This window comes from Schistocerca cancellata, chromosome 4 (genome assembly GCF_023864275.1).
Source record: "Schistocerca cancellata isolate TAMUIC-IGC-003103 chromosome 4, iqSchCanc2.1, whole genome shotgun sequence".
In the NCBI taxonomy this organism is placed as follows: domain Eukaryota; kingdom Metazoa; phylum Arthropoda; class Insecta; order Orthoptera; family Acrididae; genus Schistocerca; species Schistocerca cancellata.
In genome coordinates, this window is record NC_064629.1 from 225,657,340 (window position 1) to 225,684,638 (window position 27,299).

The 27,299-nt window shown below is 45.0% G+C and overlaps 1 protein-coding gene and 1 pseudogene across 1 annotated transcript in view; one reads left to right on the plus strand and one right to left on the minus strand.

The window, feature by feature from the left end:
* The window catches only part of LOC126184034 (nose resistant to fluoxetine protein 6-like), a 397,821-nt gene that overhangs the window by 194,287 nt on the left and 176,235 nt on the right, over nucleotides 1-27,299 (plus strand). The gene's annotated exons all lie outside the window — the stretch shown is intronic.
* Nucleotides 8,068-8,185, minus strand: LOC126185690 (5S ribosomal RNA; annotated as a pseudogene).

Consider the following 27,299-nt stretch of genomic DNA (forward strand, 5'->3'; position numbering starts at 1 on the left):
CGCGCCTTCGTAGCTAAGGTATGCCACCGCCGAGGGCTAAAATATAAATCCTATCCACAGTGTCCAGACAACAGTGTTGATGCTTATACGTCCGTTGGATGAGGGCGGTGACCTCGGCGATTCCTTTGGTGCTGGACGAGAGTCTATAGGCTGTCACCGGTTCCCGTCGTCTCCTTGCTATAAACATCACAAACACAACACTATATTCCACAAGAACTCATCACAATCACCTAGACTTAACAGATATGCTTAAGACACACCAGTAACACGTCGCAAAAGAAATGCATATTTGCAAAAGAAGAAACGCCGCTAAGCTGATGGCTCAACAAACCTTTCAGTGTTTCCCATCCAACGATGGTATAGCACTCATCTTTTCTGTCTTGGGGTAATTCCTGGTAACTAACTCTCTTCTCTCACATTGTCTCAGCGTATTTGACCCGTAGTAATTCCCTTCCATAACCTCAATTCGTGACATAACGTATCAAACCCATTAATGTTATACGTCTCCTGTCTACGCAAAATTTTATATTTATTTAGTAAGTGTTTGTGTTTAGCATGCGGGAGTTAGAATGCCTCATCGCAAACACAGAGCAGGGGAGGAATATTTCATATAAAATGTGATGCACTTGTGTGTCTCATGCGCCAAGCGTCTATCAGTCTGGGCTGTCAAAGAGACGCCGGTCGTGGTGGCCGAGCGGTTCTAGGCACTTCAGTCTGGAACCGCGCGACCGCTACGGTCGCAGGTTCGAATCCTGCCTCGGGCATGGATGTGTGATGTCCTTTGGTTAGTTAGGTTTAAGTAGTTCTAAGTTCTAGGGGACTGATGACCTCAGATGTTAAGTCCCATAGTGCTCAGAGCCATTTGAACCATTTGTCAAAGAGAATCGTAACTAACCTGATTTTAAATGTAGCATTTTCTCATCCGATACTTACACGGTGATTAAACACGGGTACAAGTCGTTCATCAAGCATACATCATCTCTAAGTGCTGAAATGATAGTGACTAGTTCGAAAGGCGACTTCTCGTCACTGCATTAATTCTCCTAATAGCTTTGTACGCCCCTAAAACGTTTACTGTAAAAATAATTCTACCGGAAAAATACAGAAACTGTGTGTGTATGCCGATGCGTCCTACTGATACCTTTTATAGAACTTCACATCAGAGCCTCTCTTCCTGGATGGTCAGGTATCCGTGAGTTAGGATGTGCGGTGGTAAGACACTGGCTCGTGTTCAGGAGGACAGCGGTGAAAACTCCTGTTCAGCCATCCTGATTTGGATCTGGGTTACTTATGGCAAATGTTGAAACAGGGGCGACCGATTTCCTTTCCCAACTTTCCCCAATACGGGTTTGTGCTATGCGTCCAATGTAATCAATTTCCCTGTCGTCGACGAGACGTTAAAACCTAATCTATCTTACTTTCTTCGAGAACGTGTTCCAGGAACGCGTCGAAGGATCCTCTTTAAAGTGGGGCACAGCTCCCGAAGGACGGGAACAATGGGATAAGGTAACACATGGGAAGTGGACGGACGACTGTTGGAAAGATGGGATAGTATGCAGCAGATGATCAGGAAATTCCCTTGGGTAACGAAGCAACTCGTATAAGATTGTAGGCTACGCGGCTACACATAACTTATCACCTTGTCGTACCGAGAGTGCAAAGGGAGAGAGGCGAGGCTGAATCTGAGTGATAGGCCGTAGAGGGGAGCGGGGTGGTGAGCAGGGGAGGGTAGGGGGGTAGGTAGGATAATACAAAATTTACAAATGGCTCTGAGCACTATGGGACTTAACATCTATGGTCATCAGTCTCCCAGAACTTAGAACTACTTAAACCTAACTAACCTAAGGACAGCACACAACATCCACTCATCACGAGGCAGAGAAAATCCCTGACCCCGCCGGGAATCGAACCCGGGAACCCGGGCGTGGGAAGCGAGAACGCTACCGCACGACCACGAGCTGCGGACACAAAATTTACATCTCGCTCAAAACCAATGATCTTGTCACAGCTTGAAGGCGATACTGGTACTGGCTCTGGAAGCAGTTAGGAAGGTTGCAGTTTAACAACCTGTTGTTGGTACTTTCAGTCTGGGGGCGCACGTGGCATCGACATAATGTCATTGGAGATTAAACATTACTTTTGAATTTAAGAGGAAATTGGTGGACGTATTATTGAAGGACTCATCCTGGAATTTCCTAGGAACGATTTATAAAACTGAGAAAAACTTGAGTCTGGATGCCCTGGCGAGAATTTGAACCGCCGCCTACCGAGGACTGTGTGCTAATCGCTGCGCCACCTCTCTGGGTTTGAGCAATGCGAAGTGGCGCGAGATAGAAAGCGCGCAGTCCCTTTCAGACACAATCAACGGTTGACGGCATGAAGGCCTGTGGTTTGGCTGACACAGGTAAGATGTCATTAGCACAGCTGCTGCTCCATGCTCTACATTTTAATTCCGCCCACGGAAAAACAATGCCTAGTTATACTTGAAATTGCCTCTAACCGCAGCTACTTTGCATACCAGACTAGTGTAAATGGCAAAGGACATCTCACACCACCGTTATTTACCTGCTCTATTTCTCAGTTTAAAGATAGTACGTGTAGAACAGAATTGTCTGCACGCTTCCTTATGTATTCTGATTGCTGTAACTTTATCAGTGTACTCTCTCGTTGATATTTATGTTGAATCCTTCGATGAAACGTGCTCTTGAAAATGCCTAACATGGGCGCCAAGGGTTCTGTCAGCGCACGAATCTTATTTTACAGACTACAGACCGACAGCCGAACAAGTTTCAAGCGCCAGTATTAAGTAAGGAGCCTAGGAATATACAGAGAATTCCAGAAACATTTAACGATTTAACAAGTCTATATCGTCTTCAATACATGAAAGAAGATATAAATTTGGAGTGAATTTAAAGTTACGCATAAAACTGAAAAGTTTATATTTTCAAAATCACCACCCGATTTTAAGCAGGTGTGTCTCTTACATGCATGCATAAAAACTTCGAAGTACATTTTAGAATTACGATTAGGATAAAAGTGAAAGGTATAACGAATGTTCAATGTGCTCTTCTCCGGACTCGCAACAAACCTCCAGACGGTGTATAAACTCCTCCCATATTTTAGCGAGTGTGTTTGGAATTACTGCTTTTGCCATGCTGCGTCACAGCTTAACCAAACTTGTTGGAAGGGGAGGCACATACACCGAGTCTCTGCCAAACACAACAACCACACACACCACGAGATAAGGCTACTATCTTTGAGGCGGATACATGGTTGAAACGCCGGCCGGAGTGGCCGAGCGGTTCTAGGCACTACAGCCTGTAACCGCGCGACCGCTACGGTCGCAGGTTCGAATCCTGCCTCGGGCATGGATGTGTGTGATGTCTTTAGGTTAGTTAGGTTTAAGTAGTTCTAAGGTCTGGGGGACTGATGACCACAGCAGTTAAGTCCCATAGTGCTCAGAGCCACTTGAACCATGGTTGAAGCAGCTCATTGTTAACAAACGCTCATACTTGCACGTACCAGTGCTCTGTCCTGTTGAAAAGTGTATTTTTCGGCTTCGTCTCGCAACTGTGGAAAACATGGACGAGCAAAGAAAGAGAACGAGCTGCGCCAGGGGAACCGCCACCGGCAATCACATGAATCTGCAGCTTACAAATGGCGCCAACTTTTCGTTTCAACTAGTGAACTGACCCAAGCCGGTACTAAGTATCTATGGACAGACGACTCGTCTAGCGTTGCGATAATAAATTACATGCACAAACCTTCCTCGTGTATCAGTCTAGTTAAAACAGTATCAAAATTCCGACAGTACTTCCTTTGATTGGCCTTCAGGTACAAACAAAGGTTTGAGACTTGGTTATGGCCGCACGACGAGAATTACCAGACTTTGAACGCTGAATGGTAGTTGGAGCTAGATGCATAGGACATTCCATTCCGGAAATCGTTGGGGAATTCAATATTCCGAGAGCCACAGTCTCAAGAGTGTGCCGAGAATACTAAATTTCAGGCATTACCTCTCACCACGGACAACGCAGTTGCCGATCGTCTTCACTTAACGACCGACAGCAGCGGCGTTTGCGTAGAGTTGTCAGTGCTAACAGACAACCAACACTGCATGAAATAATCGCAGAAATCGATGTGGGATTTGCGATGAACGTTTTAGTTAGGAAATTGCTGCGAAATTTGGCATTAATGAGCCATGGCAGCAGGTGACCGGCGCGAGTGTCTTTGCTAACAGCACGACACCGCCTGCAACACCACTCATGTGCTCGTGAACATATTGGTTGGACCCTAGACAACTGGAACATCATGATCTCGTCAGACGAGTCCCGATTTCAGTTGGCAAGAGCTGATGATAGGGTTAGAGTGTGGCGGAGACCCCACGAAGCCACGGACCCACGTGTCACCAAGGCACTGTGCAACCTGGTGGTGGCCGAGGCCTACGAGGAACACTGGCCGCGACGCGTTACGTCACGAAAGTAGTCCTGCGCTCGCTCGCTCGCTCAAATCAGCAGACAGACTACGTTTCTGCACCTGTTAACTCGTAACTAGGCGTGTCCGTACAAACGAAAACTGAATCTCCTACAGGAATCCGCTATTATGGAATCTTACTATTATTAGTGCTATAATGATGGGAAGTCCATGGGCCTACTATTAATTTGTTATGGCTGTACTGGCGTACAATAAAATAAAATCATGCTAAAATGATTATCAGTTGCATAAGGCACCAGTTCCAGCATGTAGTGAATACTGTTAAGCAGAAGAGACTAAATTCTATAAACAAGCCGTTATACCACTTATATCGAGTACTGATCTTAAATTAAATTTTGCTGTATTACTGTTAATCAGTAAGACTTCATAATAGCAGATACCAGTGGAAGATGCAATTTTCGTTAGTACTTACACGCCCAGCTGCGAGTTAACAGGATTAGAAACGCATTTTGTCTGCTGAGCTGAGCGAGCGAGCGAGTTCAGGACTACCTTCGTGACGCACGCGCCGCGGCCTGTCTTTCTCGTGGTCCTCGGTGGTGGCTCCACAGCGGTATGGGCTGTGTTTACATGCAATGGACTGGGTCCTTTGGTCCTGATGAACCGATCATTGACTGTAAATTATTATGTTCAGCTACCTGGAGACCATTTGCAACCATTCATGGACTTTATGTTTCCAGACAACGATGGCATGTCACCGGGCCACAATTGTTCGCGACTGGGCATTTCGAGCGATTGATTATCCCGCCCAGATCGCCCTACATGAGTGCCATTGAACATTTATGGTACATAAGCGAGAGGTCAGTTCGTTCACAAAATCCTGCACCGGCAACACTTTCGCAATTATGATCGGCTATAGAGGCAGCATGACTCAGCATTTCTGCTGGTTAACTTCCAACGAGATGCCGAATACATGCCGCGTTGAGGTGCTATACTACGCCGCACAAAAAGAGGTCCGACACGATATTAGGACGTATCTCATGATGTTTGTCGCCTGAGTGTATTTATAGACATGTATAGACTCTGAAACTTCCTGGCAGATTAAAACTGTGTTACAGTTTTAATCTGCCAGGAAGTTTCATATCAGCGCACACTCCGCTGCAGAGTGAAAATCTCATTCTGGAAACACCCCACAGGCTGTGGCTAAGCCATGTCTCCGCAATATTCTTTCTTTCAGGAGTGCTAGTTCTGCAAGGTTCGCAGGAGAGATTCTGTAAAAGTTTGGAAGGTAGGAGACGAGATACTGGCAGAAGTAAAGCTGTGAGACCGGGCGTGAGTCGTGCTTCGGTAGCTCAGATGGTAGAGCACTTGCCCGCGAAAGGCAAAGGTCCCGAGTTCGAGTCTCGGTCGGGCACACAGTTTTAATCTGCCAGGAAGTTTCATATCAGCGCACACTCCGCTGCAGAGTGAAAATCTCATTCTGGAAACATCCCACAGGCTGTGGCTAAGCCATGTCTCCGCAATATCCTTTCTTTCAGGAGTGCTGGTTCTGCAAGGTTCGCAGGAGAGCTTCTGTAAATTTTGGAAGGTAGGAGACGAGATACTGGCAGAAGTAAAGCTGTGAGACCGGGCGTGAGTCGTGCTTCGGTAGCTCAGATGGTAGAGCACTTGCCCGCGAAAGGCAAAGGTCCCGAGTTCGAGTCTCGGTCGGGCACACAGTTTTAATCTGCCAGGAAGTTTCATATCAGCGCACACTCCGCTGCAGAGTGAAAATCTCATTCTGGAAACATCCCACAGGCTGTGGCTAAGCCATGTCTCCGCAATATCCTTTCTTTCAGGAGTGCTAGTTCTGCAAGGTTCGCAGGAGAGCTTCTGTAAAGTTTGGAAGGTAGGAGACGAGATACTGGCAGAAGTAAAGCTGTGAGACCGGGCGTAAGTCGTGCTTCGGTAGCTCAGATGGTAGAGCACTTGCCCGCGAAAGGCAAAGGTCCCAAGTTCGAGTCTCGGTCAGGCACACTGTTTTAATCTGCCAGGAAGTTTCATATCAGCGCACACTCCGCTGCAGAGTGAAAATCTCATTCTATGTATAGACTCTGGTCAAGCTTCGTTGCTCCCTGGAGTTGCGGCTGCTATAATTATCATATGGCAGCGAAACTTGATAGATATTCTTATACCTTAATGTGGGACCTATTTACGCTGAAAAAAAATTAGTTCCAATTTTGGATACCAGGTACAAATCTGGCACTGTGAATGCAAGAAAGACATCTAGACATTTTTCCCAGTAGATACCGCCTCCCCAGTAACTGACTAGCTCGTTGCTCCCATCGTTGCCACGAAATGCCACATCAATGCCATACAAGTGAGGATCAGATAAAAATACATGTATTACACACTCATTGTTACTATAAATATAAATTATGAACGACTACACTAACCTTTCTTGTGAATCAGTCTATCTATCAGTGAAAACCGTATCGAAATCCCCACAGTAGTTCCCGAGATTACCCTTCACGTAGAAATAGGGAAACTGCGGTTGTGGACTTTAATACCACCGGCTGATTATAATTTAAGTGCACCTACTCACAGAGGCACAGTGTTGGCTGTAATTATCGTATGACAGCGAAACTTGGTAGATATTCTTATGCCTTAATGTGAGACCCATTTGCGCTGAAAAAAATTAGTTCCAATTTTGCATACCAGGTACAAATCTGGCACTGTGAATGCAAGAAAGACATACAGAAATTTTTTCGATATGTAATGGATTAGGAACGGGATGCGGGCAGAAAAGGTCAAGCAAGTGAGAAAGGTATTAGTTGATTTCATTATTAACCGCCAGTTAACACAATTTGTTCAATACGAGCACTGGAGACAGCGCTATACAGCCCCAGATTTTCACCTGGTGGCCATAATTGGAACTAATTTTTTTGCCAGTTTCAATCGGTTCTGCATTAGCGTACTAACATATCTACCTAATTTCGCTGCCATGCGATAATTACAGTCCATACTGGACCTCTGTGACTAGCTGCACTTTAACTATAACCACCCTTCATGTGTAAGCTAAAATTTACCCTCATTCAAGTAGAAGACATAATCTTGACAAATCAGGTGAATATTTTTAAAGACCCTGTACTAGAACCCCGTATGTATTTTTGCCGTAGGAACTGCAAACTCAAGATTAGACTAAATTCAGTCCGTTTAGAGACATTTAAGCAACAAACGCTTATGGAGCGGGAAGAAACCCTAAATATTGGGAAATATCTTCTGCCATGCACTGTCCAGTGGTTATCAGGGCATAGAGATAGGTGTAAATGTAGATGTAGTCTCTCATACCCGCTGATACCATACGACCTTGGTTTATACATATAAACTTATGACAGGTGGTATACAGCTGCAGGACAACGAGTCTCTCATTTAAACTAAACTAAACTCCGTCCGAACGGCCTTGGAAGGCCCAACGGTACCGTCCGGTCGCCGTGTCTTTCTCAGCCCACAGGCGTCACTGGATGCGAATATGGAAGGGCATGTGGTCAGCACACCGCTCTCCCGCCGTATGTCAGTTTACGAGACCGGAGCCGCTACTTCTCAATCACGTAGCTCCTCAGTTTGCCTCACGAGAAGGGCTGAGCGCACCCCGCTTGCCAACAGCGCTCGGCAGACCGAATGGTCACCCATCCAAGTGCTAGCCCAGCACGACAGCGCTTAACTTCGGTGATCTGACGGGAACCGGTGTTACCACTGCGGCAAGGCCGTCGGCGAGTCTCCCATTTACCTCCACAAATATGGATAACGGCCAGTTTCTCCACTGGAAGTATACACTTACAGTATACTTCCACAGTGATACTCACATACAACTGAGTGCGGCTCTATATCTCCGTCCAGCCAAAGGTGCCTTCGTTCGTAACTAGGATACTTAACGGACGATACAGTTCACAATATCCAGGAGGTTTTCATAGGTTTCGAGTCGGGCTAGATCGCTGCATAGTCTCACTGGCCTTGCTGAGAGGTCTGTCACTTCTACATCCCTACTCCGAAATCCACTGTGAATCGCATGGCAGAGTATACTTAGCATTGTAGGACATGTTAGGACTTCCTTCCCATTCCAGTCGCGCATGGAACGCGAGAAGAATATCTGCTTAAATGTTTCTGTGGAGTCTGTAATTAGTCTAACCTTGTCCTCTCGGTCGCTAAGGGTGTGGCTGACAATACTTCTGCCCTCTTGGCTTAGTACTGGTTCTCTAAACTTGGTAAGTAGGCTTTCGAGAGATAATTGGCGTCTACCTTCAAGCGTCTGCGGGTTCAGTATCTTCAGCATCTCCGTCATGCACTCCCATGTGTCAAACAGATCTGTGACAATTTGTGTAAGTTCAGTGTTCCCCGTTAGTGCTATCTGGTATGGGTCCCACACGATTGAGCAGTACTGTAAGATGGAACGCATAAGATATTTTTAAGAATACTCCTTCGTTGAGTTATTGCATTTCCCGACCTTGGGCAGTACAGTAAAATGGAACGCACAAGTGATTTTTAAGAATACTCCATCGTTGACTGACTGCATTTCCCCAGTTTCCTGCTAATGAACCGAAGTCTACCGCCTGCTTTTTCATGCGATGTGGCCAATCCATTTCGTATTCCTACAAATCGGTTGTCCTTCCGTCGCTGCACCCTCGTGGACTGGTACCCATATATGGAAATTGAAGGGACAGTTCAACGACCACAACCTGCAAATGGAGAGACGTCTGCGGGAGGAAAAGGTCGGAGCAATCTATCGCGGGGAACGCATCCATTACTGCGCTAATGTGTGTCGTGTGTCCCTCATTAAGCAAGCACGGGTCCTCTGATAGGCCAAGGTCGTCGACGGTTCAGTCCCTAAGACTGCAGCAGGGAGAGTCGTTACGTGCGTTAAAGCCTCCATAAATCAGAAACAGATGAATCTCTTAAGCTGTTCTGTGTGACGTTAATGAAGTTGTGATAAGACACAGCACATGGTCAGTGCATGTGTGGCCTGGACTGTAGCAGCAGTTTTCTGTAGTTCAGTTGCACAATGGTAGCGCAGTAGCCACTGGCAAGCACTCCAACCTCAGCCCTGCATACACATAACTCATCCTTTCTTAGCCATTGTAATTTTTTATCACATAGTGTCAGAAAATTTAAAATGAGCTTCCTGTAAACGCAAGCACGTGGATTTTTCGTGAGTTAACCAAGTGATACTATACGTACACAAATTTCAAATTCATCCACTGTAGCACGGAATCACTTGACTAGTAAAGTTCTCCTTCCATTTTTCTTCTCCGTTATAATGATACTTCTGAAATAGCAAAAGGAGGAGGGGATAAGGTGGTAAGAGGGAGAAGAGTGGCTCGGAAATGGGAGAGAGGATGCACGGATGCAAGGTTCGCAACTGTTTACTGTCTCCTCACCTCCACCACAAGAAAAAACCGTGTCTGTCACCATCAAATAACGTGTTGCAGATGGCTGGAATTTTATAAGAATAAAATACGTAAAATGTGTTGAGATAATAATAATAATAATAATAATAATAATAATAATAATAATTTGGTTACATCAGTACTTGCTATATCGTTTTGTCGTAGCTCCCAAGAAATTGCTGTTTAAAAATATGCACCATCTGAAAAGTAATTTTCCAAACATATGACGAATATATGTCTCATGCAACCGATTTAGGAGCTATAATAGCAATAAACTCTCGCAACTTTGACAACGTCCCAATTTACACGTTATAGAATCGAACTACACTCCTGGAAATGGAAAAAAGAACACATTGACACCGGTGTGTCAGACCCACCATACTTGCTCCGGACACTGCGAGAGGGCTGTACAAGCAATGATCACACGCACGGCACAGCGGACACACCAGCAACCGCGGTGTTGGCCGTCGAATGGCGCTAGCTGCGCAGCATTTGTGCACCGCCGCCGTCAGTGTCAGCCAGTTTGCCGTGGCATACGGAGCTCCATCGCAGTCTTTAACACTGGTAGCATGCCGCGACAGCGTGGACGTGAACCGTATGTGCAGTTGACGGACTTTGAGCGAGGGTGTATAGTGGGCATGCGGGAGGCCGGGTGGACGTATCGCCGAATTGCTCAACACGTGGGGCGTGAGGTCTCCACAGTACATCGATGTTGTCGCCAGTGGTCGGCGGAAGGTGCACGTGCCCGTCGACCTGGGACCGGACCGCAGCGACGCACGGATGCACGCCAAGACCGTAGGATCCTACGCAGTGCCGTAGGGGACCGCACCGCCACTTCCCAGCAAATTAGGGACACTGTTGCTCCTGGGGTATCGGCGAGGACCATTCGCAACCGTCTCCATGAAGCTGGCTACGGTCCCGCACACCGTTAGGCCGTCTTCCGCTCACGCCCCAACATCGTGCAGCCCGCCTCCAGTGGTGTCGCGACAGGCGTGAATGGAGGGACGAATGGAGACGTGTCGTCTTCAGCGATGAGAGTCGCTTCTGCCTTGGTGCCAATGATGGTCGTATGCGTGTTTGGCGCCGTGCAGGTGAGCGCCACAATCAGGACTGCATACGACCGAGGCACACAGGGCCAACACCCGGCATCATAGTGTGGGGAGCGATCTCCTACACTGGCCGTACACCACTGGTGATCGTCGAGGGGACACTGAATAGCGCACGGTACATCCCAACCGTCATCGAACCCATCGTTCTACCATTCCTAGACCGGCAAGGGAACTTGCTGTTCCAACAGGACAATGCACGTCCGCATGTATCCCGTGCCACCCAACGTGCTCTAGAAGGTGTAAGTCAACTACCCTGGCCAGCAAGATCTCCGGATCTGTCCCCCATTGAGCATGTTTGGGACTGGATGAAGCGTCGTCTCACGCGGTCTGCACGTCCAGCACGAACGCTGGTCCAACTGAGGCGCCAGGTGGAAATGGCATGGCAAGCCGTTCCACAGGACTGCATCCAGCATCTCTACAATCGTCTCCATGGGAGAATAGCAGCCTGCATTGCTGCGAAAGGTGGATATACACTGTACTAGTGCCGACATTGTGCATGCTCTGTTGCCTGTGTCTATGTGCCTGTGGTTCTGTCAGTGTGATCATGTGATGTATCTGACCCCAGGAATGTGTCAATAAAGTTTCCCCTTCCTGGGACAATGAATTCACGGTGTTCTTATTTCAATTTCCAGGAGTGTATATTATCTGTAAGTTACTTAGCACAGTGATTATGATCACAGATCTGCAGATTATGGTTATGCTAGCGTGTAAATATGGAGAATACTATTCGATTCAGTCGTTTTCTCCAGCGTTCTGCCAAGTCAGTCTACCTGTCATTTTTTTTTCCTTATTGAATGCTATTTTCCTATACGTGTTGCCTTACTCGGATCTATCCGCGGTCTCACGAACTGTGCCGGATTTATTGTTGGCAGCCTGCCTCCTTAGCTGGGTGGTAACGTGCTCGCCTCCCATGCAAGCGGGCCCGGGTTCGATTCCTGGCCGGGTTGGAGATTTTCTCCCCTTGGGGACTAGGTGGTGTGTTATCCTCATCGCCGGTGCGCTAGTCGCCCAATGTGGCGTCGGATGAAATAAGACTTTCACGCGGCAGCCGAACTTCCCCGAATAGGGGCCTCCCGGCCCACGATGCCATATGCTCATTTCATTTTATTGTTGGCAGCAGTTGTGATCAGTCTGTGAATCGGCTTCTTTTCCTGGCTGAAAAGTTTGCTTGTGACAGCCAGACCGTAAGCCCATCCACGTGTGTTAGCATTCAAACAAGCATCTGGAAAACATTCCGTGTTAAACGTATCTTCAAATGTTCTAGAATTCCTTTCTGTTTTTGATATTTAGCTTCTAGACTGCTTTAGTTGGCATCTATAAATCGAAATATATAAATATAAACGGCTCCACATTGATCTTGCGGGGAGGAGGTAAGGGGAGAATCATTGCCCCATGACACGACTCGACGCACTTGGATGCGAATCTGAGAGAGCGGAGTGGGGGGAGGGGGGGGGGAAGGAAGCAAGAAAGGTAGGCAAGTTAGAGTTTAACGTCTCGTCGATGTCATAACAGACGAAACGCAAGTTCAAATTGGACAAGGATGAGAAGACTAATTCGTCCGTGACCTTGTTTAAGATACAATCTTCGTCAAGGCCAACATATAGGGTTCTATTATCTACGAAGTCTTCGAGCCACTCACATATCTGCGAACTTATTCCATATGCTCGTACCTTCTTTAACAGCCAGCAATGTGGAACCGTGTCAAATGCTTTCCGGAAATCTAGAAATATGGAATCTGCCTGTTGCCCTTCATCCATAGTTCTCAGTACATCATATGAGAAAAGGGTAAGCTGAGTTTCGCACGAGATATGTTTTCTAAAACCACGCTGATTCGTGGACATAAGCTTCTCAGTCTCAAGAAAGTTTATTATATTCGAACTGAGAACGAACCCGTGAAATTACGGAGCAATACTCCTAACTTCTGTTTGCCGCACAGTCCTTATTCAACGATTTTGCGACAAACAGAAGTTAGGGGTATTGGTCTGTAATTTTGCGGATCCGTTCTTTTATCTTTCTTACATACTGGAGTCACCTGCACTTTGTGCTGGCGAGAGATTCATGATATATGCAAGATAGGTAATGGTAGAGAACTCTTTGTACGAGGGTTGGAACTTTGATAGTGGCAACTATTAACAAAATAGATACGTGTTTCAAAGTTTTACTGATCTTCAAAGTATTCAGCAGCATTGTGTATAACCCGTTGCCAGCGATGTGGAAGTCGTAGGATACTCCTAGCAGTGCCAGTTGTGTTGACAATTCGAGCGGCGCGGTCTATTGCCCGGCGAATTTGTAGTATTTCTGAAACGAATGCCGTGAAGTGTTTCCTTCAGTTAAGAAATCGAGTTGAACTTACGAGTACTTAAGTCAGGGGAGTAGAGTAGGTGGTATATCACTTAGCAGCCGCATCAGTCAAATAAATCAGTAACAGCTTGCACTGTACGTGCTTGAGCATTGTCCTGCAAAATAATGATCAGATCCTGCAGAAAGTGTCATCACTTCTGTCTCTAAGCTGTTCATTTTTGGAACACAACCTACGACGGTAAGTCTTACAGATCTTCCTAGTGTTTCTGCCTGCAGAATGCTGAAAGTCATATGGAGACCTTTCGTGACCTTGAACCTATCACGTGTAACACAAGAAGAGGAAGTACTGCAGTATTCGAAACTGTCTAAAGCAGTTGTAGTTAACCTCCTTTTTCACCTAGTGCCCATTTCTGGATCTCTGTTAATAGTAAAATTTTCTTACCGTCCAGCAGTTCCTCGGGAATGGTGATTTGTAAAGCAGGGATGTAACTTTACAAAATTTATACAGCAGCGTTACACCAAGTTAAACCATGTAATAATAATTACTTAGCCGGCCGGAGTGGCCGAGCGGTTCTAGGCGCTACAGTCTGGAACCGCGTGACCGCTACGGTCGCAGGTTCGAATCCTGCCTCGGGCATGGATGTGTGTGATGTCCTTAGGTTAGTTAGGTTTAAGTAGTTCTAAGTTCTAGGGGACTGATGACCACAGATGTTAAGTCCCATAGTGCTCAGAGCCATTAGAGCCAATAATTACTTACCAAATACGTTGCCAAATTCTTTATGAAAACAGAATGAAATTGTTTTTTAGCCCATTACACCTACCTCCCACCATGAAAGCTGGAACGCCCATTAGTGGGTGGTAGGGACGGGGTTGACTAACACTGGTCTAAACGGATTTCCACCGTCTGCCTTCCTTCAGTTTCAACATTCATCCATACGAAAGTAAACTCAACATCACACTGTACAAGTACTCATCTGTCTCAGCATGTCTTCAGAATTACACCCCAGGGCCATGAAAATTTGCACATATACTTTAATCTATCAAAAGTTACATATTATACAATAAACAAGCGTACTATAACTGTATATGTATGGACAGGGAATTGTTTGTATATTGTGTGTGGTTCAGCTGGCGTGCCTTACAACTAGAGCAGCAAAACAACCCCTGAACTGAATACTGAATCAATTTTTCCCTCGTTCAGTTGATTTCTTTCAAATGAGTTATTACAGGAGAATATTTGCCTATCTCGATACAGTCGATCAGATTGTTTCAAAACAATACTTCTTATGTAATAATTTAATTGCTCAACGTCACTTAATAGTTACAATGTACACATTACCAATTTAGGCTATTGATTGCCATCTTCAGATGTGGTTATGGTTCAGATGGCTCTGAGCACTATGGGACTTAACATCTGAGGTCATCAGTCCCCTAGAACTTAGAACTACTTAAACCTAATTAACCTAAGGACATCACACACATCCATGCCCGAGGCAGGATTCGAACCTGCGACCATAGCAGTCGCGCGATTCCGAACTGAAGCGCTTAGAAACGCTCGGCCACCGCGGCCGGCTCCAGATGTGATTAACCCACTAACGATATCTAATAGTTCCAGTTATGCACACTAAACATCTAGATGTCTGAAGCAGCATAAAATATGTCAACGAATTATGTATCATGTCATCGCACATTAAAAGAGGATCAAAAATCTCATTTCACTATTCCAATCACACATGAGTAGTAGCTTTGCGACTCTTGTGTAGGAGTCATACACCTTATGTAGTTCAGAGGGTTAACAAAGGTTGGTTTTTAACTAATAATCTCTTTTATATATAAGGGGCAGTCAAAAGTAATCGCCATGATTTTTAATACATTTATCCCACTGTGAGACAAGACGGTCAATACTTAATGCGGCTGCCTACGGAAACATGATTCTAGCCAGGCGCACCTCTTAGTACGAAGCAAATCAACAGCCACGAACGTGCCGGCCGTTGTGACCGAGCGGTTCTAGGCGCTTCAGTATGGAACCGCGTGACCGCTACGGTCGCAGGTTCGAATCCTGCCTCGGGCATGAATGTGTGTGATGTCCTTAGGTTAGTTAGGTTTAATTAGTTCTAAGTTCTAGGCGACTGACGACCTCAGAAGTTAAGTCGCATAGTGCTCGTAGCCACTTTTGAGCCACGAACGTCTTTCTTCGGGGATTCAACAATACGAAAATCTCATAGGGATACATTTGGGCTGTGTGGAGGATGTGTAAGGGCTTCCCAGCGAAACTTCTGCAGCGCAGGAGAAACAACAAGCACGCCAGCTGCGGGAAAGTCGTGACAACGTTTTTCTTTGACTGCAAGGGTGCGCTGCTCATTGTCTTTCTGGGATACGGCGCCAAAATTAACGTACAGCGGTACGTGGATGCTTTACAGAAATTGATGAACGCCATCAAATCCAAACGTCCAGGTATGTTGACGGACGGCATCATTCTGTTGGTGAATTATACTCACTCACAAGTTGCCGAGGTTGTTTCGACTACACTGCAGAATTTTCGCCGCGAACCGCTTACACTCCTTCATACAGTCCCGTTATTTCCATATTTTTGGAGCCCTGAAGAACGACATTCGTGACCGTGGCCGTATCTAGTTGGTCACCCACAAAAAAAGAAACTAAACAGCATCGATAGTCCCCACACATGAAAACAAATATCCATAATACTCTTACTTCTTAAACCACCCTAACAGGTCCAGGACGTCACACTAGAATACTACATAAATAAGTTCGATGACCACCAATCGTATTTTTAGGACCATCAAGCAGCATATTAGTTTTATTATGTCCGCGACAGATGGCTCGTAACTTCATAACGTCACCGCAAAAAGGGAGTGGACAGCCATTAACAACTATCATTCTTTCCTGGCCTGTCAGGCCGGAAACCGAGACTTTGTTTCATAGATTAATTATCGCTGTTATTATGATTACTGAGTTCACTCATGGTGGAGCAACTAGGGCTTGGCACCGAAGTTCCTCGAAGAGGTTCAAATGGTTCAAATGGCTCTGAGCACTATGGGATTTAACATCTGAAGTCATCAGTCTCCTAGAACTTAGAACTACTTAAATCTAACTAACCTAAGGACATCACACACATCCATGCCCGAGGCAGGATTCGAACCTGCGACCGTAGCGGTCGCGCGGTTCCAGGTTGAAGCGCCGTGAAGAGGAATGGCATGGCCGTTTATCACCCTGTAGCTGTACGTCACGTTGTGAACAAGGGAAGGGAAAAGTCATCCTCCTCCTCTGTTACTCCTGTACTCTCTCATCTCTGAACTTGAGTACTCTAGTAAGTCATATTTAGTACTCTACTAGATGCTCACTTAGCTAGTACTGTGATCACTTATTATTGAACACAAGACAAAACAAAATCTAAGGTAAGGAAACGCTAAGGTAACACAGTAACATACGTACTTAAGGCTACTGCCTTGCTGGGCGACTTGGGCAACGGCTCAGTAAAAGCCAGATTCCTGTGGCTCGTGGGCGACCGCACAAACACTGTTACTCGCAGTTAATGGCAGCACAGGTGGACACCAGCCAGTTGCACCCTAACAACACAGGTACAGTCAGCCCTAGACCTAAAAGCGCTGGTTGATCTCACGTTACATCTTCAGCTGCGATGTGTAACAGGCTGTGTCGCGTCGCAGTTCTGGAACAGCACACTGTAGCTCATCTAACTTTTACTGCTGAGATGGGGAAAGAGGTTACTTACTTTATTTGTAAGATGGTATCGAAGATGGTATGTAGTCGAATTAAGTCGGGTGATGTTGAGGGTATTAGATTAGGAAATGAGACACTTAAAGTAGTAAAGGAGTTTTGCTATTTGGGGAGCAAAATAACTGATGATGGTCGAAGTAGAGAGGATATAAAATGTAGACTGGCAATGGCAAGGAAAGCGTTTCTGAAGAAGAGAAATTTGTTAACATCGAGTATAGATTTAAGTGTCAGGAAGTCATTTCTGAAAGTATTTGTATGGAGTGTAGCCATGTATGGAAGTGAAACATGGACGGTAAATAGTTTGGACAAGAAGAGAATAGAAGCTTTCAAAACGTGGTGCTACAGAAGAATGCTGAAGATAAGGTGGGTAGATCACGTAACTAATGAGCAGGTACTGAATAGGATTGGGGAGAAGAGAAGTTTGTGGCACAACTTGACTAGAAGAAGGGATCGGTTGGTAGGACATGTTTTGAGGCATCAAGGGATCACAAATTTAGCATTGGAGGGCAGTGTGGAGGGTAAAAATCGTAGAGGGAGACCAAGAGATGAATACACTAAGCAGATTCAGAAGGATGTAGGTTGCAGTAGGTACTGGGAGATGAAGAAGCTTGCACAGGATAGAGTAGCATGGAGAGCTGCATCAAACCAGTCTCAGGACTGAAGACCACAACAACAACACATCGAAGATTGTTTCCAATAGTGTGGAAACGAACGCCGAGATGTCAGTGATGACAAACTTTCATCATGAACTGCATATTTACATAACGACTGTAGTGTACATTTTCATCAATGCTTTCCGGAAATCTAGAAATATGGAATCTGCCTGTTGCCCTTCATCCATAGTTCTCAGTACATCATATGAGAAAAGGGTAAGCTGAGTTTCGCACGAGATATGTTTTCTAAAACCACGCTGATTCGTGGACATAAGCTTCTCAGTCTCAAGAAAGTTTATTATATTCGAACTGAGAACGAACCCGTGAAATTACGGAGCAATACTCCTAACTTCTGTTTGCCGCACAGTCCTTATTCAACGATTTTGCGACAAACAGAAGTTAGGGGTATTGGTCTGTAATTTTGCGGATCCGTTCTTTTATCTTTCTTACATACTGGAGTCACCTGCACTTTGTGCTGGCGAGAGATTCATGATATATGCAAGATAGGTAATGGTAGAGAACTCTTTGTACGAGGGTTGGAACTTTGATAGTGGCAACTATTAACAAAATAGATACGTGTTTCAAAGTTTTACTGATCTTCAAAGTATTCAGCAGCATTGTGTATAACCCGTTGCCAGCGATGTGGAAGTCGTAGGATACTCCTAGCAGTGCCAGTTGTGTTGACAATTCGAGCGGCGCGGTCTATTGCCCGGCGAATTTGTAGTATTTCTGAAACGAATGCCGTGAAGTGTTTCCTTCAGTTAAGAAATCGAGTTGAACTTACGAGTACTTAAGTCAGGGGAGTAGAGTAGGTGGTATATCACTTAGCAGCCGCATCAGTCAAATAAATCAGTAACAGCTTGCACTGTACGTGCTTGAGCATTGTCCTGCAAAATAATGATCAGATCCTGCAGAAAGTGTCATCACTTCTGTCTCTAAGCTGTTCATTTTTGGAACACAACCTACGACGGTAAGTCTTACAGATCTTCCTAGTGTTTCTGCCTGCAGAATGCTGAAAGTCATATGGAGACCTTTCGTGACCTTGAACCTATCACGTGTAACACAAGAAGAGGAAGTACTGCAGTATTCGAAACTGTCTAAAGCAGTTGTAGTTAACCTCCTTTTTCACCTAGTGCCCATTTCTGGATCTCTGTTAATAGTAAAATTTTCTTACCGTCCAGCAGTTCCTCGGGAATGGTGATTTGTAAAGCAGGGATGTAACTTTACAAAATTTATACAGCAGCGTTACACCAAGTTAAACCATGTAATAATAATTACTTAGCCGGCCGGAGTGGCCGAGCGGTTCTAGGCGCTACAGTCTGGAACCGCGTGACCGCTACGGTCGCAGGTTCGAATCCTGCCTCGGGCATGGATGTGTGTGATGTCCTTAGGTTAGTTAGGTTTAAGTAGTTCTAAGTTCTAGGGGACTGATGACCACAGATGTTAAGTCCCATAGTGCTCAGAGCCATTAGAGCCAATAATTACTTACCAAATACGTTGCCAAATTCTTTATGAAAACAGAATGAAATTGTTTTTTAGCCCATTACACCTACCTCCCACCATGAAAGCTGGAACGCCCATTAGTGGGTGGTAGGGACGGGGTTGACTAACACTGGTCTAAACGGATTTCCACCGTCTGCCTTCCTTCAGTTTCAACATTCATCCATACGAAAGTAAACTCAACATCACACTGTACAAGTACTCATCTGTCTCAGCATGTCTTCAGAATTACACCCCAGGGCCATGAAAATTTGCACATATACTTTAATCTATCAAAAGTTACATATTATACAATAAACAAGCGTACTATAACTGTATATGTATGGACAGGGAATTGTTTGTATATTGTGTGTGGTTCAGCTGGCGTGCCTTACAACTAGAGCAGCAAAACAACCCCTGAACTGAATACTGAATCAATTTTTCCCTCGTTCAGTTGATTTCTTTCAAATGAGCTATTACAGGAGAATATTTGCCTATCTCGATACAGTCGATCAGATTGTTTCAAAACAATACTTCTTATGTAATAATTTAATTGCTCAACGTCACTTAATAGTTACAATGTACACATTACCAATTTAGGCTATTGATTGCCATCTTCAGATGTGGTTATGGTTCAGATGGCTCTGAGCACTATGGGACTTAACATCTGAGGTCATCAGTCCCCTAGAATTTAGAACTACTTAAACCTAATTAACCTAAGGACATCACACACATCCATGCCCGAGGCAGGATTCGAACCTGCGACCATAGCAGTCGCGCGATTCCGAACTGAAGCGCTTAGAAACGCTCGGCCACCGCGGCCGGCTCCAGATGTGATTAACCCACTAACGATATCTAATAGTTCCAGTTATGCACACTAAACATCTAGATGTCTGAAGCAGCATAAAATATGTCAACGAATTATGTATCATGTCATCGCACATTAAAAGAGGATCAAAAATCTCATTTCACTATTCCAATCACACATGAGTAGTAGCTTTGCGACTCTTGTGTAGGAGTCATACACCTTATGTAGTTCAGAGGGTTAACAAAGGTTGGTTTTTAACTAATAATCTCTTTTATATATAAGGGGCAGTCAAAAGTAATCGCCATGATTTTTAATACATTTATCCCACTGTGAGACAAGACGGTCAATACTTAATGCGGCTGCCTACGGAAACATGATTCTAGCCAGGCGCACCTCTTAGTACGAAGCAAATCAACAGCCACGAACGTGCCGGCCGTTGTGACCGAGCGGTTCTAGGCGCTTCAGTATGGAACCGCGTGACCGCTACGGTCGCAGGTTCGAATCCTGCCTCGGGCATGAATGTGTGTGATGTCCTTAGGTTAGTTAGGTTTAATTAGTTCTAAGTTCTAGGCGACTGACGACCTCAGAAGTTAAGTCGCATAGTGCTCGTAGCCACTTTTGAGCCACGAACGTCTTTCTTCGGGGATTCAACAATACGAAAATCTCATAGGGATACATTTGGGCTGTGTGGAGGATGTGTAAGGGCTTCCCAGCGAAACTTCTGCAGCGCAGGAGAAACAACAAGCACGCCAGCTGCGGGAAAGTCGTGACAACGTTTTTCTTTGACTGCAAGGGTGCGCTGCTCATTGTCTTTCTGGGATACGGCGCCAAAATTAACGTACAGCGGTACGTGGATGCTTTACAGAAATTGATGAACGCCATCAAATCCAAACGTCCAGGTATGTTGACGGACGGCATCATTCTGTTGGTGAATTATACTCACTCACAAGTTGCCGAGGTTGTTTCGACTACACTGCAGAATTTTCGCCGCGAACCGCTTACACTCCTTCATACAGTCCCGTTATTTCCATATTTTTGGAGCCCTGAAGAACGACATTCGTGACCGTGGCCGTATCTAGTTGGTCACCCACAAAAAAAGAAACTAAACAGCATCGATAGTCCCCACACATGAAAACAAATATCCATAATACTCTTACTTCTTAAACCACCCTAACAGGTCCAGGACGTCACACTAGAATACTACATAAATAAGTTCGATGACCACCAATCGTATTTTTAGGACCATCAAGCAGCATATTAGTTTTATTATGTCCGCGACAGATGGCTCGTAACTTCATAACGTCACCGCAAAAAGGGAGTGGACAGCCATTAACAACTATCATTCTTTCCTGGCCTGTCAGGCCGGAAACCGAGACTTTGTTTCATAGATTAATTATCGCTGTTATTATGATTACTGAGTTCACTCATGGTGGAGCAACTAGGGCTTGGCACCGAAGTTCCTCGAAGAGGTTCAAATGGTTCAAATGGCTCTGAGCACTATGGGATTTAACATCTGAAGTCATCAGTCTCCTAGAACTTAGAACTACTTAAATCTAACTAACCTAAGGACATCACACACATCCATGCCCGAGGCAGGATTCGAACCTGCGACCGTAGCGGTCGCGCGGTTCCAGGTTGAAGCGCCGTGAAGAGGAATGGCATGGCCGTTTATCACCCTGTAGCTGTACGTCACGTTGTGAACAAGGGAAGGGAAAAGTCATCCTCCTCCTCTGTTACTCCTGTACTCTCTCATCTCTGAACTTGAGTACTCTAGTAAGTCATATTTAGTACTCTACTAGATGCTCACTTAGCTAGTACTGTGATCACTTATTATTGAACACAAGACAAAACAAAATCTAAGGTAAGGAAACGCTAAGGTAACACAGTAACATACGTACTTAAGGCTACTGCCTTGCTGGGCGACTTGGGCAACGGCTCAGTAAAAGCCAGATTCCTGTGGCTCGTGGGCGACCGCACAAACACTGTTACTCGCAGTTAATGGCAGCACAGGTGGACACCAGCCAGTTGCACCCTAACAACACAGGTACAGTCAGCCCTAGACCTAAAAGCGCTGGTTGATCTCACGTTACATCTTCAGCTGCGATGTGTAACAGGCTGTGTCGCGTCGCAGTTCTGGAACAGCACACTGTAGCTCATCTAACTTTTACTGCTGAGATGGGGAAAGAGGTTACTTACTTTATTTGTAAGATGGTATCGAAGATGGTATGTAGTCGAATTAAGTCGGGTGATGTTGAGGGTATTAGATTAGGAAATGAGACACTTAAAGTAGTAAAGGAGTTTTGCTATTTGGGGAGCAAAATAACTGATGATGGTCGAAGTAGAGAGGATATAAAATGTAGACTGGCAATGGCAAGGAAAGCGTTTCTGAAGAAGAGAAATTTGTTAACATCGAGTATAGATTTAAGTGTCAGGAAGTCATTTCTGAAAGTATTTGTATGGAGTGTAGCCATGTATGGAAGTGAAACATGGACGGTAAATAGTTTGGACAAGAAGAGAATAGAAGCTTTCAAAATGTGGTGCTACAGAAGAATGCTGAAGATAAGGTGGGTAGATCACGTAACTAATGAGCAGGTACTGAATAGGATTGGGGAGAAGAGAAGTTTGTGGCACAACTTGACTAGAAGAAGGGATCGGTTGGTAGGACATGTTTTGAGGCATCAAGGGATCACAAATTTAGCATTGGAGGGCAGTGTGGAGGGTAAAAATCGTAGAGGGAGACCAAGAGATGAATACACTAAGCAGATTCAGAAGGATGTAGGTTGCAGTAGGTACTGGGAGATGAAGAAGCTTGCACAGGATAGAGTAGCATGGAGAGCTGCATCAAACCAGTCTCAGGACTGAAGACCACAACAACAACACATCGAAGATTGTTTCCAATAGTGTGGAAACGAACGCCGAGATGTCAGTGATGACAAACTTTCATCATGAACTGCATATTTACATAACGACTGTAGTGTACATTTTCATCTACATTACCCCGTTCACTCAGCACATACTCTAAAGGGTTTTGGTCGCAGCTTCTAATTCTTCCCTGAGTGATAAAAATCTCGTGGCCTGTTGGCTTATAAAGTCTCTGGAGACAGATGTAGGGGACCTAACATGCGTTTTCTGACGTTGGGGGCGGGGGGGTGGGGGGGGGGTGGGGTGGGAGGGGTGGGGGGGGTGGGGCGTACTAAGGGAAGACTATTTGTCGCATTGCTCCTCTTTTCACTTGTTTGGAATCTCTGTTTGTAGGTTCCTACACTTCCCACTGCCTGTGTGCATAATTTGTATATCACGGTGGCACGGCCCTCTGCGCACGTTACCGTGCCGCTGGTGACTATTTTGACAAGTAGCGTGTCTGTTTTCTTGCTCTATTTGATCATGACACATGGCATTGCATTGTGCGTACTCTAATGTTACTTTCATATGCTCTAAAGAATCTATAAGTAGACGACTCAAGAATGCGCGTAGATTCTATCGTAAAATATCGTTTCCCGTAACTTGCTAGTCTGGAATTCACGAGGTGTACGACCTCATTCATCGCGTGTCGGTCAGCGAATACTTTTCAGAATTTCTGTCAACAACCTCTGACCTGTCAAACAATTGTACGCTAACGGGTGAATATTTTGCAGTTTATTTAATTCTCGTGACTTATTTATCTACCGAAATAGGGAAGGAACTTTTACTCCATTTCAAATTATTCTCCAGTACTATTGTCTTTTATTTATTTTATTTTATCGTGAATCTCAATGTAATTTACATTATTGTATAGGCTACTCAGTTTTTCAACCATAGTCGGCCGTTGTGGCCGAGGGGTTCTAGGTGCTTCAGTCTGGAACCGCGCGACCGCTACGGTCGCAGGTTCGAATCCTGCCTCGGGCATGGATGTGTGTGATGTCCTTAGGTTAGTTAGGTTTAAGTAGTTCTAAGTTCTAGGGGACTGATGACCACAGATGTTAAGTCCCATAGTGCTCAGAGCCATTTGAGCCAATAATTACTTACCAAATACGTTGCCAAAAATTTTATGAAAACAGAATGAAATTGTTTTTAAGCCCATTACACCTACCTCCCACCATGAAAGCTGGAACGCCCATTAGTGGGTGGTAGGGACGGGGTTGACTAACACTGGTCTAAACGGATTTCCACCGTCTGCCTTCCTTCAGTTTCAACATTCATCCATACGAAAGTAAACTCAACATCACACTGTACAAGTACTCATCTGTCTCAGCATGTCTTCAGAATTACACCCCAGGGCCATGAAAATTTGCACATATACTTTAATCTATCAAAAGTTACATATTATACAATAAACAAGCGTACTATAACTGTATATGTATGGACAGGGAATTGTTTGTATATTGTGTGTGGTTCAGCTGGCGTGCCTTACAACTAGAGCAGCAAAACAACCCCTGAACTGAATACTGAATCAATTTTTCCCTCGTTCAGTTGATTTCTTTCAAATGAGCTATTACAGGAGAATATTTGCCTATCTCGATACAGTCGATCAGATTGTTTCAAAACAATACTTCTTATGTAATAATTTAATTGCTCAACGTCACTTAATAGTTACAATGTACACATTACCAATTTAGGCTATTGACTGCCATCTTCAGATGTGGTTGTGGTTCAGATGGCTCTGAGCACTATGGGACTTAACATCTGAGGTCATCAGTCCCCGAGAACTTAGAACTACTTAAACCTCATTAACCTAAGGACATCACACACATCCATGCCCGAGGCAGGATTCGAACCTGCGACCGTAGCAGTCGCGCGATTCCGGACTGAAGCGCTTAGAACCGCTCGGCCACCGCGGCCGGCTCCAGATGTGATTAACCCACTAACGATATCTAACAGTTGCAGTTATGCACACTAAACATCTAGATGTCTGAAGCAGCATAAAATTTGCCAACGAATTATAAATCATGTCATCACACATTAAAAGAGGATCAAAAATCTCATTTCACTATTCCAGTCACACATGAGTAGTAGCTTTGCGACTCTTGTGTAGGAGTCATACACCTTATGTAGTTCAGAGGGTTAACAAAGGTTGGTTTTGTAACTAATAATCTCTTTTATATATAAGGGGCAGTCAAAAGTAATCGCCATGATTTTTAATACATTTATCCCACTGTGAGACAAGACGGTCAATACTTAATGCGGCTGCCTACGGAAACATGATTCTAGCCAGGCGCACCTCTTAGTACGAAGCAAATCAACAGCCACGAACGTCTTTCTTCGGGGATTCAACAATACGAAAATCTCATAGGGATACATCGGGGCTGTTTGGAGGATGTGTAAGGGCTTCCCAGCGAAACTTCTGCAGCACAGGCGAAACAACAAGCACGCCAGCTGCGGGAAAGTCGAGACAACGTTTTTCTTTGACTGCAAGGGTCCGCTGCTCATTGTCTTTCTGGGATACGGCGCCAAAATTAACGTACAGTGGTACGTGGATGCTTTACAGAAATTGATGAACGCCATCAAATCCAAACGTCCAGGTATGTTGACGGACGGCATCATTCTGTTGGTGAATTATACTCACTCACAAGTTGCCGAGGTTGTTTCGACTACACTGCAGAATTTTCGCCGCGAACCGCTTACACTCCTTCATACAGTCCCGTTATTTCCATATTTTTGGAGCCCTGAAGAACGACATTCGTGACCGTGGCCGTATCTAGTTGGTCACCCACAAAAAAAGAAACTAAACAGCATCGATAGTCCCCACACATGAAAACAAATATCCATAATACTCTTACTTCTTAAACCACCCTAACAGGTCCAGGACGTCACACTAGAATACTACATAAATAAGTTCGATGACCACCAATCGTATTTTTAGGACCATCAAGCAGCATATTAGTTTTATTATGTCCGCGACAGATGGCTCGTAACTTCATAACGTCACCGCAAAAAGGGAGTGGACAGCCATTAACAACTATCATTCTTTCCTGGCCTGTCAGGCCGGAAACCGAGACTTTGTTTCATAGATTAATTATCGCTGTTATTATGATTACTGAGTTCACTCATGGTGGAGCAACTAGGGCTTGGCACCGAAGTTCCTCGAAGAGGTTCAAATGGTTCAAATGGCTCTGAGCACTATGGGATTTAACATCTGAAGTCATCAGTCTCCTAGAACTTAGAACTACTTAAATCTAACTAACCTAAGGACATCACACACATCCATGCCCGAGGCAGGATTCGAACCTGCGACCGTAGCGGTCGCGCGGTTCCAGGTTGAAGCGCCGTGAAGAGGAATGGCATGGCCGTTTATCACCCTGTAGCTGTACGTCACGTTGTGAACAAGGGAAGGGAAAAGTCATCCTCCTCCTCTGTTACTCCTGTACTCTCTCATCTCTGAACTTGAGTACTCTAGTAAGTCATATTTAGTACTCTACTAGATGCTCACTTAGCTAGTACTGTGATCACTTATTATTGAACACAAGACAAAACAAAATCTAAGGTAAGGAAACGCTAAGGTAACACAGTAACATACGTACTTAAGGCTACTGCCTTGCTGGGCGACTTGGGCAACGGCTCAGTAAAAGCCAGATTCCTGTGGCTCGTGGGCGACCGCACAAACACTGTTACTCGCAGTTAATGGCAGCACAGGTGGACACCAGCCAGTTGCACCCTAACAACACAGGTACAGTCAGCCCTAGACCTAAAAGCGCTGGTTGATCTCACGTTACATCTTCAGCTGCGATGTGTAACAGGCTGTGTCGCGTCGCAGTTCTGGAACAGCACACTGTAGCTCATCTAACTTTTACTGCTGAGATGGGGAAAGAGGTTACTTACTTTATTTGTAAGATGGTATCGAAGATGGTATGTAGTCGAATTAAGTCGGGTGATGTTGAGGGTATTAGATTAGGAAATGAGACACTTAAAGTAGTAAAGGAGTTTTGCTATTTGGGGAGCAAAATAACTGATGATGGTCGAAGTAGAGAGGATATAAAATGTAGACTGGCAATGGCAAGGAAAGCGTTTCTGAAGAAGAGAAATTTGTTAACATCGAGTATAGATTTAAGTGTCAGGAAGTCATTTCTGAAAGTATTTGTATGGAGTGTAGCCATGTATGGAAGTGAAACATGGACGGTAAATAGTTTGGACAAGAAGAGAATAGAAGCTTTCAAAATGTGGTGCTACAGAAGAATGCTGAAGATAAGGTGGGTAGATCACGTAACTAATGAGCAGGTACTGAATAGGATTGGGGAGAAGAGAAGTTTGTGGCACAACTTGACTAGAAGAAGGGATCGGTTGGTAGGACATGTTTTGAGGCATCAAGGGATCACAAATTTAGCATTGGAGGGCAGTGTGGAGGGTAAAAATCGTAGAGGGAGAC